The sequence below is a fragment of the Lampris incognitus genome, chromosome 14 (assembly GCF_029633865.1).
Source record: "Lampris incognitus isolate fLamInc1 chromosome 14, fLamInc1.hap2, whole genome shotgun sequence".
NCBI lineage: Eukaryota > Metazoa > Chordata > Actinopteri > Lampriformes > Lampridae > Lampris > Lampris incognitus.
In genome coordinates, this window is record NC_079224.1 from 26,902,167 (window position 1) to 26,915,318 (window position 13,152).

A 13,152-nucleotide genomic window follows, 5' to 3' on the forward strand; every position below is an offset into this window, starting at 1 on the left:
TTCAGATCCAGTGGCTATATGCATCATTTTAAAACCATTCAGTGTCTCAGGCTATTCTGTCCCTTTCATAATTTACTTTCCTCTTTAAACAAACTGAATGAAAATAGATCTTAATCTTTAAATTACTATTTAAAATAAACTGTGATATCACACTTTTCTATACAAAGGATCATTATAGTAATGGTGGCAAAGGTGCCCCATTTAAAAACACTTTGCTGTCTGAATGGTTTCATTTAATCTTGCTGGTTTCCAAGAAGTCTGAGTTTTCTTCGCTCAACCCTCCGAAGGTGATGAAAAAAGATATTTATCTTGGAATTACCATAATTTCTATGAATTAATTACATGTTGAAACCTGTAAAGAAAGGGACTTGTGAGTACATGTCCATGTGCAGGGACAATTTTGAGCTCAGCAACCTAGATCGGACAGCCTGGTCGGTACAATCATCCAGTAAAATCTGTCATAGGCTACCAACAACTAAAAATCAGCTGACAGTTGAGGAGTATCTTTTGGGCAGAAGTTGATAATTTGTTGCATACAACATCAGAGGAGAGATTAGGGTTTGATTTAGGTCATGGACATAGTATGATAACTGTTTAAAGTGTGGGGAAAGACAGAGCTTGTATCTGATCTAGGTTGGTAAACTAGTGACTGCCATGTGTAGGAGACCGCCACTGTGCACCTCCTCTTTTCTTCTTGAGGAGCTGTTGATAAGAGACTTTGGTTCTTCCTGATGGGTAAATAGGAGCTGAGGAGCAGCCAGTGTTTTTACCCTGCATTATCTGATGGAGTCCTGGAGGAAAGCTGCCAGTCACAACAAACACAGACAGAATGAGGGCAGGGGCATCCCTGCATAGATAGAGAGAGAGAGAGAGAGAGAGAGAGAGAGAGAGAGAGAGAGAGAGAGAGAGAGAGAGAGAGAGAGAGAGAGAGAGAGAGAGAGAGATCCAAACATTTTTTCGATGGCAAAAAATAGAACTGTACAGCACAATTCAGACCCCAACAATTTCATCACCTACCTAAAAATGGAATCAAATATTAAGTCATCACCTGACACAGAACATGTTACATCATTATAACACAATTTTTTTGATAAAATCACTCGTTACTCTTTCCTTTAAATTTTTTAAAATCAACCCAGTCTGGATTTCACCAAAGAAATGAAAACAGGACGTACTTCCTGCCCTGTCCTGTTCTTTACTCTATTCTTCCTATTACTGTAGATTGACAGTTTGCCCTCCCCTACTATCAGATTTAGTAGTTGCCACTTAGAATTGTCAGGTTTTTTTGCAGCTAACTCCAAAATGAAGACAGTCTTAGACCACCTCTAACGAAACTGTCTAGAATAATTTTTCAGTGCATTAAAAAGGTTACAGTATTTTGCATCTATAAAAAAAGTCTCTCCTTCACAAAATGGACATTCACTAGAAACTGTGGGGTATCACAGAGATAAAACTATTTACTGCAGTGGCACCATGTAGAATCGTGCACTGTACATCACCAGTCCTTTTCTTTAGATGTGGTTTATATAAAACCCTCCACACAGGTTTCACACCACTGCCCAGATCTAGTTCTTGTCTCCACACTGTCAACTCTCCCACCCAGTTTACATTTGTTTGGCGCTTTCACACAGTTATACACAAATTTTCCTTTAACTGTGTACAAGTCCACATATTTACAGTCCACTTCATTTAATGAGGGTCCTGAGAATCCATTGAGATTTGGAGCAAAGCCCAGCTCTGGAAATTGATCATCAGGAGTGTGCGCTCCACTACTGTACTCTTGAAGCATCTTAACCTCCTCCTCCATCAGTCAAACCACATATTTAAAATGGTCCTGGTCTGTCAAATAGATCTCTGCCTAAGAAGAGAAGTCACAGCCTGGGTGTCGGTCAGTGTAGGACCAGCTACATCCACTATTCTCCTCAGAGTGACAGCTCCAGTGGTGCAGCGCATGACAGTGAGACCTGGTGTTGTTCATCCATTCTGGCCCCATTAATGAGAGGTTCTTCTAATAGCCAGTGCAATGAGCTTGTGGGCTCCAATCTCTTCAATTTAAATAGATTCCATGTCTTAAAAGGAGCTTCATAAAAAGGAGGTAATTCACACAGTTAAACAAAAAAGTTTTTGAAATCCATTAAAAACAATGCAGTGTCTAAACACAGACCAGCTGTCCTCCTCAAGATGTTTCTTGTCACATCTTTCCAAACAACGTCTTTTAGAACTGTAGGATATTGCTGTACAAACTGTAATCTGAATGTTGCTATTCTGCTTTCTATGTGTACTAGACCTTGCCCATCTCCTCTTTTGGGAAGAATAAGACTCTGGGGCACCCAGTGTAACTTGTACATGAAAGAAAATCCACTATAATGGCTTGTATCTTTTGTGTTAGACCTTTAGGTGACTCCATGTAGGCCAACCTATGCCACAGAGCAGAAGCTATCAGGTTAATGACTAGTGCCCTGCCTCTAAAGGACATTTATGGCTTCAGCTGTTCCCATTTATTAAACCTTCCGTCTACTCTCTCTATCACACCCTGCCAGTTCTTCTGGACTATGGTCTCATTGCCATGGTACACTCTAAGATATTTAAAACCATCCTTCTTCTATGTCAACCCCCCTGGTAAAATCTTTAATAATTCCCTCCAGTTTTTTTATCACTTCCATGATTTTGACATAAACAATGATATCATCTGCATAAGCTGATAATGTCTTTTTTTTTAAAAATTAATTAAAAACAGACCTTCAATTCTATCCCTTACGTAACCCAAAGTAAAATGTGACATAAATATAAATAATTAATTAAAATCCATAAATAAGTTAAATTTGTTAAAATCCATACATCTAATTCATCAGGAGTCTGTTAAACGTGGTTTGACAACAATTTAATGAAAACAATTAAAAAATATCCATCCATTATCCAAACCACTTTGTCCTGTTCTCTGGGTTGCAGGGATTAAAAAAAAAAGTCTATAAGAAATTATATCGATGCTCCCCCTTTAAGAAACTCGTCCGTCGATAATGTAGCAGAAGCTCAGTGCAGAAGAGAGAAGCAAAGCAGAAAAGCAGAGAAATTAACGGACGGACAATCTTGTGAAAAGTTGAATTGGAACCTGAAAAATAATACCTAGCTGGTTGGAAACTTATGAAGGCCTTATCTAAATAACTTATAATGGTTTTGGTCAGATGTTTTTTTTGGGGGGGGGGGATTCCTGTTTGAAATTTTTTTAGAGTGGAGCTTCATCTGTGGTGTGTGGGAAGATGACACACACAGACACGGGACACAAGATGGCGAGCCAGACCCACGGAACGTTTTTAAGGTTGAGGATTTATCGTGCCAGTGAGAGGACCAGCTGCACACAGTTGGCTTGTTGACAAAACTCGCTGCCAGAGCGGTCAGAGTGTTGAATTTCTGAACTGGACCGAGTAGAAGTATATAACTGGAACTGAATTTGAAGCTGCATAGTTTGGTGAATGCCTGCGAATGGTATGTAAAGAATGACTCAACTGTAGGAAGTGATAATTTCCCAGTTCTCACTATAGTAAACACAAATGTTTGTATACAAGAAGGAAGTACATTTACCAGGTGGTGCTTTGGTAAAGCTGACTGGGAGAAATTTAGGATATGTTGCGAGGAGTCAGCATGCTTGGTAACACTAGAAGGAAGCATAGAGGAATGCTCAACTCAAGTTACAGAACAAATTTGTGTATGCCAAAGAGAACAACACAGGGTAAGAAGAAAGTTGTGCCTTGGTTGAATGAATGATGCAGCAGAGCTGTAAAAGAACGAAAACGGGCATTCAGAGATTGTCATAAGAGAATGTTATCACATACCAAAGGAAAAGGGCAGTGGCTGGTAGGATAATTAAATACACAAAAAAGAGGACATGGAGAGAATTCTGTTCCACCATTGGCAGAGGAGTAAAGTCAGGGGATGTCTGGTCCGCGTTCAAGCAAATGAGTGGGAGAAGGAAGTCAGTTAATATCCCGGCATTGGTTGATGGAGAGAGGCTGGCAGTGTCTGAGAAAGAGAAGGCAGATGTGCTAGGTAGGGCATTTGCTACAGTACATAGTGGTGAGCACCTTGATGATTTTCATAGGCAGCAGAAAGAACGTGTACTCAGAGAGAATGTGAATGTGAGGGAGAAGAGAGAGGATGAGATGTCAACTCTGGATGTAGACTTTACAATGTCAGAACTTAAAATAGCCTTACAAGATACGAGATATACAGCCCCAGGACAAGAACTGTTATGTTATGCCATGTTGTGGCAGCTGCCAGTGGAAACATTGAAGTTAGTGCTGAGAATTTTTAATAAAATCTGGAGGGAGGGAATGCTGCTGAGTTGTTGGAGAAGGGCAGTCATATTACCCTTCATCAAGCCAGGGAAGGATCCTGCTAATCTTGGTAATTATAGGCCCATAGCGTTGACATCTCACTTATGTAACTGGATGGAGAAGATAATAGTTTGTAGGCTATCACATGTACTGGAACAAAGAGGTTACTGAGTAATTTCAGAGTGGATTTCGAAAAGGACGAGCCACAATAGATGCTTTAGTTAGAGTAAGTAATGAGGTGGGAAAGACACTGAAGATGAAAGAGTTGATGACAATAGTATATTTTGACTTGGAAAAGGCATATGATTCTATGTGGAGGGAAGGGTTGCTTATCAAATTAGGTACAATGGGTATTGGAGGGAGGATGTATAATTGGATTATGGACTTTTTAACAGGCAGGAAACTTAAAGTCAAGGTTGGAGCAGATGTATATCTAAGGATTATGAAATAGAAATGTAAAGTCAAGGTTGGAGCAGAGGTACTAAATCTAAGGATTATGAAATAGAAAATTGTATTCCCCAGGGGAGTGCAATCAGCACTCTGTTGTTCAGTGTAATGATAAATGATATATTTACAAATCTAGAATAGATGCATCAAATCAGCACTATATGCAGATGATGGGGCCATATGGATGAGGGGAAGAAATATACCATATGTTTTAAAGAATATACGGAAAGCAATAGAGAAAGTGGAAAGTGGTCATATGATTGGAGTCTTGTTACATGATGTTTACAAATAAGTGCAAGGTTGATGCTGAGAAGTTAACATTATATGGTCAGCCGTTGGTGAGGATGGCTGAATTTAAGTACCTGGGCCTATGGCTAGATAGCAAATATACATGGAGAGTACATATCAAATACCTGGAAACAAAATGCAAAAAAAGTCATACATTTATTACGAGTTGTGGCTGGCTGCGACTGTGGGGCAGATAAACAGTCATTACTTGACATTTATAGGGCGGTTATGAGGTCAACAATAGGTTATGGATGTATAGTATATGGAGCAGCAGCAAAGACATCATTGCAGAAAGTGGATAGACTATAGAGCACTACGAATATGTATAGGAGCTATTAAGTCAACCCCCAGCAATGCAGTACTAATAGAAGCAGGAGAGACACCACTGGAGTTAAGAAGAGAGAAAATCACACTTGCATATTGGGTTGGATTAAAAGGAAGTGGGGAAGAAAACCTTACAAAGAAGACCTTCCAGGATTGTTGGGAATATTCCAAGTTCCAGAGGGTTTGGGTGGGTAAGAGATGAAAGAGTGAGGACATATGGACTGGAGGCCTTAGAGTTCACCAGGTCCACCCCATTTAGCAGTGTACCCCCTTAGTTGTTCCCAGAAGTAAAGATAGACATGAGTAATCTGGAAAAGAAAAGAGAATGGCGAATGAATGAAGAGGGAGTTAAAACAAGTGTATACCTGAGTAATAGTTATCACAGTTATACCAAAATCTACACAGATAGTTCCAAGAGCAGACAGGAATGTCTGGGAATTGGTGTGTATGTCCCTGAGTTTAAAATATCTATTTCCAAAAGAATATCTGACCAGTTATTAGTATATACAGCAGAAATAGTGGCAGTCATTATTGGGTTACAGTGGGTTGAAGAGGTCAGACCTGATAGGGTGGTGATATGTACAGACTCAATAGCAGTCTTGGAAAGTATACAGTCAACAAAAACTGTCAGAGAAGATTTAATCAGTGAAATTTACAATACTTTGCTAAGACTACACAGAGGTGGTATAGATGTACAGTTCTGTTGTGTACCAGCACATGAGAGACTGAGAGGGAATGAGTGTGCAGATAAACTACCAAAAACGGCATTGCAAAAAGAAATAACAGTATTCAGTTCAACTTGGAAAAGGAGAAAGAAAAGCAGTGATTAAGAGGAAAGGAATGGAGAAATGGCAGAAAAGAGAAAAGGTATTACAGGGGGTATTACAAAATGCAAAAATCTGTCATAACAAAGAATTCTAAAGAAAGGAACAGAAGGGAGGAAATCATAGTAACAAGACTAAGATTGGATCACACAGGATTAAATGGCACTTTGTTTATAATGGGGGAAAGGGACAGTGATAAGTGTGAGAACTATGGAGTTAAAGAAAACGCTGAACATGTAATATTACATTGTAACACGTATGAAGTGGAAAGAGAAAGGTTACAGGATAAAGTCTGAGAGGCGGGACGGCAGTGGAATCTGATGGGGCTACTGGGAACAGAAGGAGAGGGAGAGGGGATTAAAATCACCAGGAAGGCACTCTTTACTTTTTTAAGTGACACAAGGTTGATGGGTAAAATTTAATAGGGTAAAATGACATGATGTTACACTCTTGTACAGTAGGTGGCGGTATGCACCTTAAAGTTGTTTGCAATCCACCAGTAAACAGAGAAGAAGACGCAGCAGCAGAAGAAGAAGTAGTAGAGGACGCTTACAATTTATATTGTACATTGTTTTCATAAATGTCAGTGTTGCGACTGGATGTATAATAGTCAAATTAATTGATTTGGAAGCTGAGAAATAATTCTCTTACTTTTGAAAGGAGGGGTGTTGAGCTGGGGTACGCAATCTTCTTCTTTGCGTATGGAGGATAAGCAAAGCTCGACTGTTTTCTCTTTAGCCTTTAACGCTAGGCATATTTATTTAGGCAAATACAGCAGGTCTTAGCTCTCTACTACCAACTCTTACAACACACACTGTCGCACACTGAGAACGTGGCGATGTCATATCCGAATGTACCGTAATACAACGAGTAAGGGCACCATCAAACAACAACAATTTACATCCCCACTCGCTCTTAGCTCATTGGATTACCTGGGGGAAAAAAAAAACAACAACAACAAAAAATAAGGCTTCTTTACCTTGACAATGAGGACACACTCTGCATTTCTAAGTGCCAAACATGTCTTGAGCAAACCTCTTTAGCTTTAGCTTGGTGGCTGGCTTTGTCATTACATCAGTGACCATTTGCTCAGTAGGACAGTATTCCAAGATTACCTTTCCATTATGTTTGTCTCTTGTATACACACAGTGATCAGCGGGATTCTGTACAAAACCATTTTCACTCAAACATGTATGTAACATAGCGTTCCAGTTTCTGCCTGACTGCTTTAGACCATAGAGACTTCTGCAACTTGCATACTAGCTTTTCACACATTTCTGACTTTTTCTCATAACCTTCTGGTTGCTCTATATAGATTTCACAGTCAATTGGTGCATGCAAATAGGCTGTCTTAACATCCATCTGGTGTAAGACTAGGTTCTCCTGCGCTGCCTTCTGCATGACCACTCTTACTTACACTTGTCATATCAGCTGTGAGTGAGAATGTCTCCTCGTAGTCAGTTCCTGGTTTCTGACTGTAGCCTTTTGCTACGAATCTCGCCTTGTATTTATCTGATCCATCAATGTCACATTTGAGTGTGTAGACCCATCTACCCCCCACTGCCTGTTTACCTGGTGGCAACTGGGTGAGGCTGAAGGTCTCGTTCTCCTCCAGTGATCGCATCTCCTCGTTCATGGCATTTTTCCACTGCCTTGATTTGGTTGATGACATGGCGTCCTGATAGGTTTGAGGAATGTTGCATACTGCTCTATAACAAGAGTACACGCATGTTTGCAGTTTGTCATCTGTATCCTGTCTCGAATTCCTGTAGGTAAGCTGGTCTCCTCTTGGTTCGCGGTGGGTTCCTTCTGATTAGTCTCGGTGACTTTGCCCGGCTGTGTGCGTTGGGTCTGTTCAGGTAAAGTCCCAGAAACTCCACTCCGAACACCCTGACCTGGTACATTTTCCACATTTTCATCAACATTTTCTTCGCTGTCATTGACCCTGGTATGTACATTCCTATCACCATATTCTATGTATGACTCAGGTGTTTGTGTTTCTTTTTCTTTGGCGTCTTGGTTGTGAACTTCACCAACCTGTGGTTTTGGACCCTCTCTGTGTCTGGATAGTACACTAGATAAGCTGGGCTGTTTTTATCGTAGCCAATGAAAACACCTTGTTCGCACCTAGAGTCTAGCTTCATTTTCTCTTGCTTGTAAGCAAAACAGATTGATCCAAATTTCTGCAGTTTGGATATGTTTGGTTTCTTGCCTGTGAACAGCTCGTATGGCATTTTCTTTGTGCACCTGCTGTAGCACCTGTTCCTCACATAAGCTACTGTCTGCATAGCGTAGTTCCATTGCTTATCTGGTAACTCACTTTCTATCAGTAAGCATCTGCTCATATCAAAGAGTTTTCCAACCTCTCTCTGCTGTGCCATTCTGGTGGGGTGAATTGGGTGCAGACGTCTTGTGTCTAATCCTATTCTTGGTTAACAGTGCCTGGAAGTCTCGGCTTGTAAACTCAGTGCTGTTATCTGAACGGATACACTTGACTTCTCCGTAAGGTGCTATGTCTGCTAAGAACCTTTTTGTGGCTTGCACTGTATCACTCTTGGACCTTAGAAAATACACCAACATGGTACCCGAGTAGTCGCCTGTAAAAGACTGTGCATATCTGTACCTTTCTATGCTCGATGTTGGCATGGGACCGGCTAAGTCAGTGTGGACTAGTTCTAAGGGTTTCTTAGTCTTTCTGTCTGGCTCCCTATTTCTCATCTGGGTGAATTTGCCCTGTGTACACACTTCACATAACTGATCTGGTCTGACTGCACTTCCTTTTATCTCTATGCCTTTCACTACACCTTGTAACTTTTGTATATCTTTGTAGTTACAATGACCCAATATTTCATGCCAAGTTTGCCTGTCGTGACACCCACATTGGTCAACACTCTCCTCAACAGTTGGCAAGTAATACAAATTTCCACTCTCGTGGATGTCAAACCTGCTACCGTCCTTGGTAAGCATGCAACTGTCCCCTTTCTTGAAATTGATTGTCGACCCTCTGTTTGTTGCTCTTGCCACCGAAAAGATGTCATGTGGGTAGGAAGGCATATACAGTGTATCCTGTAGCTGTGCTCGGTGCTGTCATTCGGCACTGTCTAGTAGACATCCCGTTGTGCTATTCCACTGCACTTGGTCCCATCAGCTAACTCCACTGAATGGATGTCAGGCTGGAATGAGTTGTCGAAGCTTTTAAACTTACTGATGTCGTTCACGATGTGGGATGTTGCTCCTGCATCCACCATGATGCCTTTCATCTTCACGTTGTCTGGTGGTCTCTCGTTCTTTGTGTGCCTGGCCTTGAAGAGATGGTCTTGGTCGCTATTTTGTTCCTCCGCGACTTTTCTGACACCATCTTGTTCTCCCTTTTTCTTGCACAGGGACTCTTGGTGTGTATTATTTTTGCAGTAACTGCACCAAACTTTTCGAAATTATTTTCTTGCCTTGTGCCCTTTTATTCCACACTTGTAACGTCACGTTAGCATCTTCATCTTTTCTGCTGCTAGCGTGCGTCTTGGTGGGGCCTTGGCCTTGCCTTGCACATGTGTTCATCACATTATCTGTAGATCTTGTCGTGTTCATTTTCTCCGCCTCTTCATAGACCCGTAGTCTTCTTTTAAAGTCTGCGAACGTAACGTCATCTTCGTTTTGTGTTATGTGGACGGCTAGTGGCTTTAAAGAGTCTGGTAGCCCGCCTAGTATCATGGCTACGATCAGTCCATCACTCATGGTCTCGCCTGCATCTCTCAGAGCCGTAATGAGGTTCTCCGCCCTTATGTCCGCCATGTGTAGCTTGGTCAACGACATGTATACATTTATTATCCGCGGCTTGCTTTTTCCGGAATAATGTTCTTTCAGTATTTTCAGAGCCTTCCTGCCATCATCAGCGGCTTCATGTCTTATCAGCGACAGGGTTTTATCATCTATCAGTCTTATTAGCTCAGCATAGCAATCAGCATTCTTCCTCCTATCTTAAGCTAACTGTTCTTCGCTAGCGCCGGTGGGCTCGCGTAAAATAGTCTCTTTTAGCTTCAGAGTATGTAAGCAGCCTAGGAATCTCGTTTCCCAAAGTTCATACTTATCCTCGGATCCGTCGAACAAAAGCTGCGGTGCCAGGACTCCTGTTGCTCTGCTTGCCATTTTGCTAACGCGCTAATTTTACCGTGGCCCACTAGCTTTCTATACATTTTCTTTGCTAAGCTAGCTTGTTAGCTTCATTGGCTAATGCATGATACGTCGCATAAAACTTCTTCCGAGAATATAAACACAGATTAAGCAACTCAGTGACATAAATGGTAATTTATCTCCAAGCTGGTCCACATAGCCTGTAGAAGTTACGTGTTAAACTTCGCGTTAAACTTCTTCCGAAATGCTAGCTTGTGTCCAACTCTGCCTGGGCCCATAACCTGTTGAGCTGGGGTGCGCAATCTTCTTGTTGCGTATGGAGGATAAGCAAAGCTCGACTGTTTTCTCTTTAGCCTTTAGCGTTAGGCATATTTATTTAGGCAAATACAGCAGGTCTTGGCTCTCTACTACCGACTCTTACAACACACACTGTCGCACACTGAGAACGTGGCGACGTCACATCCGATTGTACCGTAATACAATGAGTAAGGGCGCCATCAAACAACAACACTTAACAAGGGGGTAAAAGTTAATTCAAGAAAATAGTGACCGAAATAGGTACAACCTATTAACCTAAAATAGACAGGCATGGGCCCTGTGATGGTTCGGTGGCTTGTCCAGGGTGTCTCCCCGCCTGCCGCCCAATGACTGCTGGAATAGGCTACAGCATCCCCACGACCATGAGAGCAGGATAATGGATGGACAGGCATGGGCACAAGTCCATGAAGACTGGGATGGCATCCAGCGCTTTACCTGTGTTCCCATCCATAGGGTTAGTGGTTGTGTCAGGAAGGGCATCCGACGTAAAATTTTGCCAAATCCTTATGCGGATTGACAAGACCGCCATCGGTGGTGTGCCCTCACAGTGTACCGATGGAAACTATCAAATCTGCTGTGACGACCCCTGGGAAACAGGGAACAAGCCGAAAGAAGACTCATGGACTAGTCTAATATAAAAACTATCTAAAATAAACCACCCAATTTGGATGTGTTATCTAAACTGAACTATTCCTAACCTAGGTGAAAGTCTAAAAAAAGGGAAATTGAGTTTTACTTACCCTTTTTGTCACCTGTAGTGTTATCCATTGGTTTGATAGTGTAATATGTGTTGTCTCTGTCTACCTCCAGTAAAGTGCCGGCTTTTCTATTTAAAACACCTAGTCTCTTGTTCAATTTTATATTGGTATTCCCACTCCGGTTGAGCCTAGAACTTGTCCAGTAGCATAAGAAGTATTGTATTGGTGGATATAAGTGCTACACTTACTTTGCGTAACATGAGTTCAATAGAGAGTGAATACAACTTGCTTGAAAGTGAACAGCCCAGTCTCATCCCCCTACGCACTTAGAAAGGGGCACTTAGACCTCAATACATTTTCAGCACACTCTGTGTCCTTGCACAAAACCTTGGATCATAGTTTGTAAGACCTGCGCTGAGACCAAAATTCTCGTCTTTCAAGAGGTAAAGGTGCTCAACCTAGTCAAAAGCGTTTTCCTGGTCTAGAGAAATGAGACCAGTTTCAAAGCCCAAAGAACTAGAGGTGTCCAAAATAACTCAAATTAAGGACACATTGTCCAGAATGGACCACCCAGGCACACAGTATGTCTGATCTTGGTGAATTACTAAGTCCATCACCTCTCAGTCTGTTGGCCAGGATTTTATAGTCCATATAGAGACACAAGACACCAGTTTTTTTCATCTCTTCCTGATCTTTTTTTTTTTTGGGTAAGAGTTATTACTGCTCTGCTGCAGCTTAGCGGTAGCAACATGTCTTTAAAACTGTTAAAAAGTTCTTCATTCATCTCCCTCCAGAACTCTTTATAAAACTCTGCTGGAATCCCATCAATGCCAGGGGCCTTTTCCCCTTCCATTCCCTGCAGGATTGTGAAAAGTTCTTGTAGCACCAGTGGCCCACTCATGTTCTGTTCTCACTCCTTCCATCTAAAAAACATTACCAGAGCATATAATAGTTTCTTTCCACATGCAGTCATGTTGCTGAACAGCTGATACACCTAGTATATGCACGTTATATTGTTGTGTCATTGTGTACTTTTCTATATTGTGTATATAATGTGTGAATTCATGAGTACATAGTCTGTGTAGTTTTTTTTGGGGGGGGTGGTGTGTCCTTTCACCTTGTGTCCTTTGTGTTAAGGCAGATAGAGCCAGAGCACAAACATTTTATTATATTGAAATACACGAGAATTAAGTTGAACTTGAACTTGTTGTGGCAATGCATCTTTGATCTCGCCTCTGATGGTGAAGTTGTACAGTTGTCCATGTTAGACCTTGCCTGTGATCACAGTAAACCAAAGGAGATATAATTGAAGAAGTAGATACCACTGATCTCAGCCGGTTTCGTTTGAGGCTTTTGAATCAGCCTGTAATCTCTGGCATGCTGCTGTTTTTACAGGGAGAGAGAGGCTAAGAGGATCTTGACATCTCCAGCTCATGGATGCTTCACAGCTTCAGAAATTTCATTTATCTCTGTCACGACAGATGCATATTAGTGCCCATCAGAAATGTCATGTATTGAATGAAAAGAAATATTCCACGTAAAGTTTGGAGGAAACAACAGTAATAGATGTAAATTTATGTTGATTCAGTCGGCGAGAGGAAGTGTCTCAGTTCTGTTTTAACAGAGAAACAAAAGAGCTCAGTGGATTCCACACATTATTTTCTCCACCAGTGTTTCTGCTCCATTAATGATTTGTTTCTCTACTCCAAGACTTTAATGAAGAGACACACAAGACAGCTTTCCAAGAGTCTTTCAACAGAAATTAAAATTAAAATGGAAGAACACCCAGCTTCA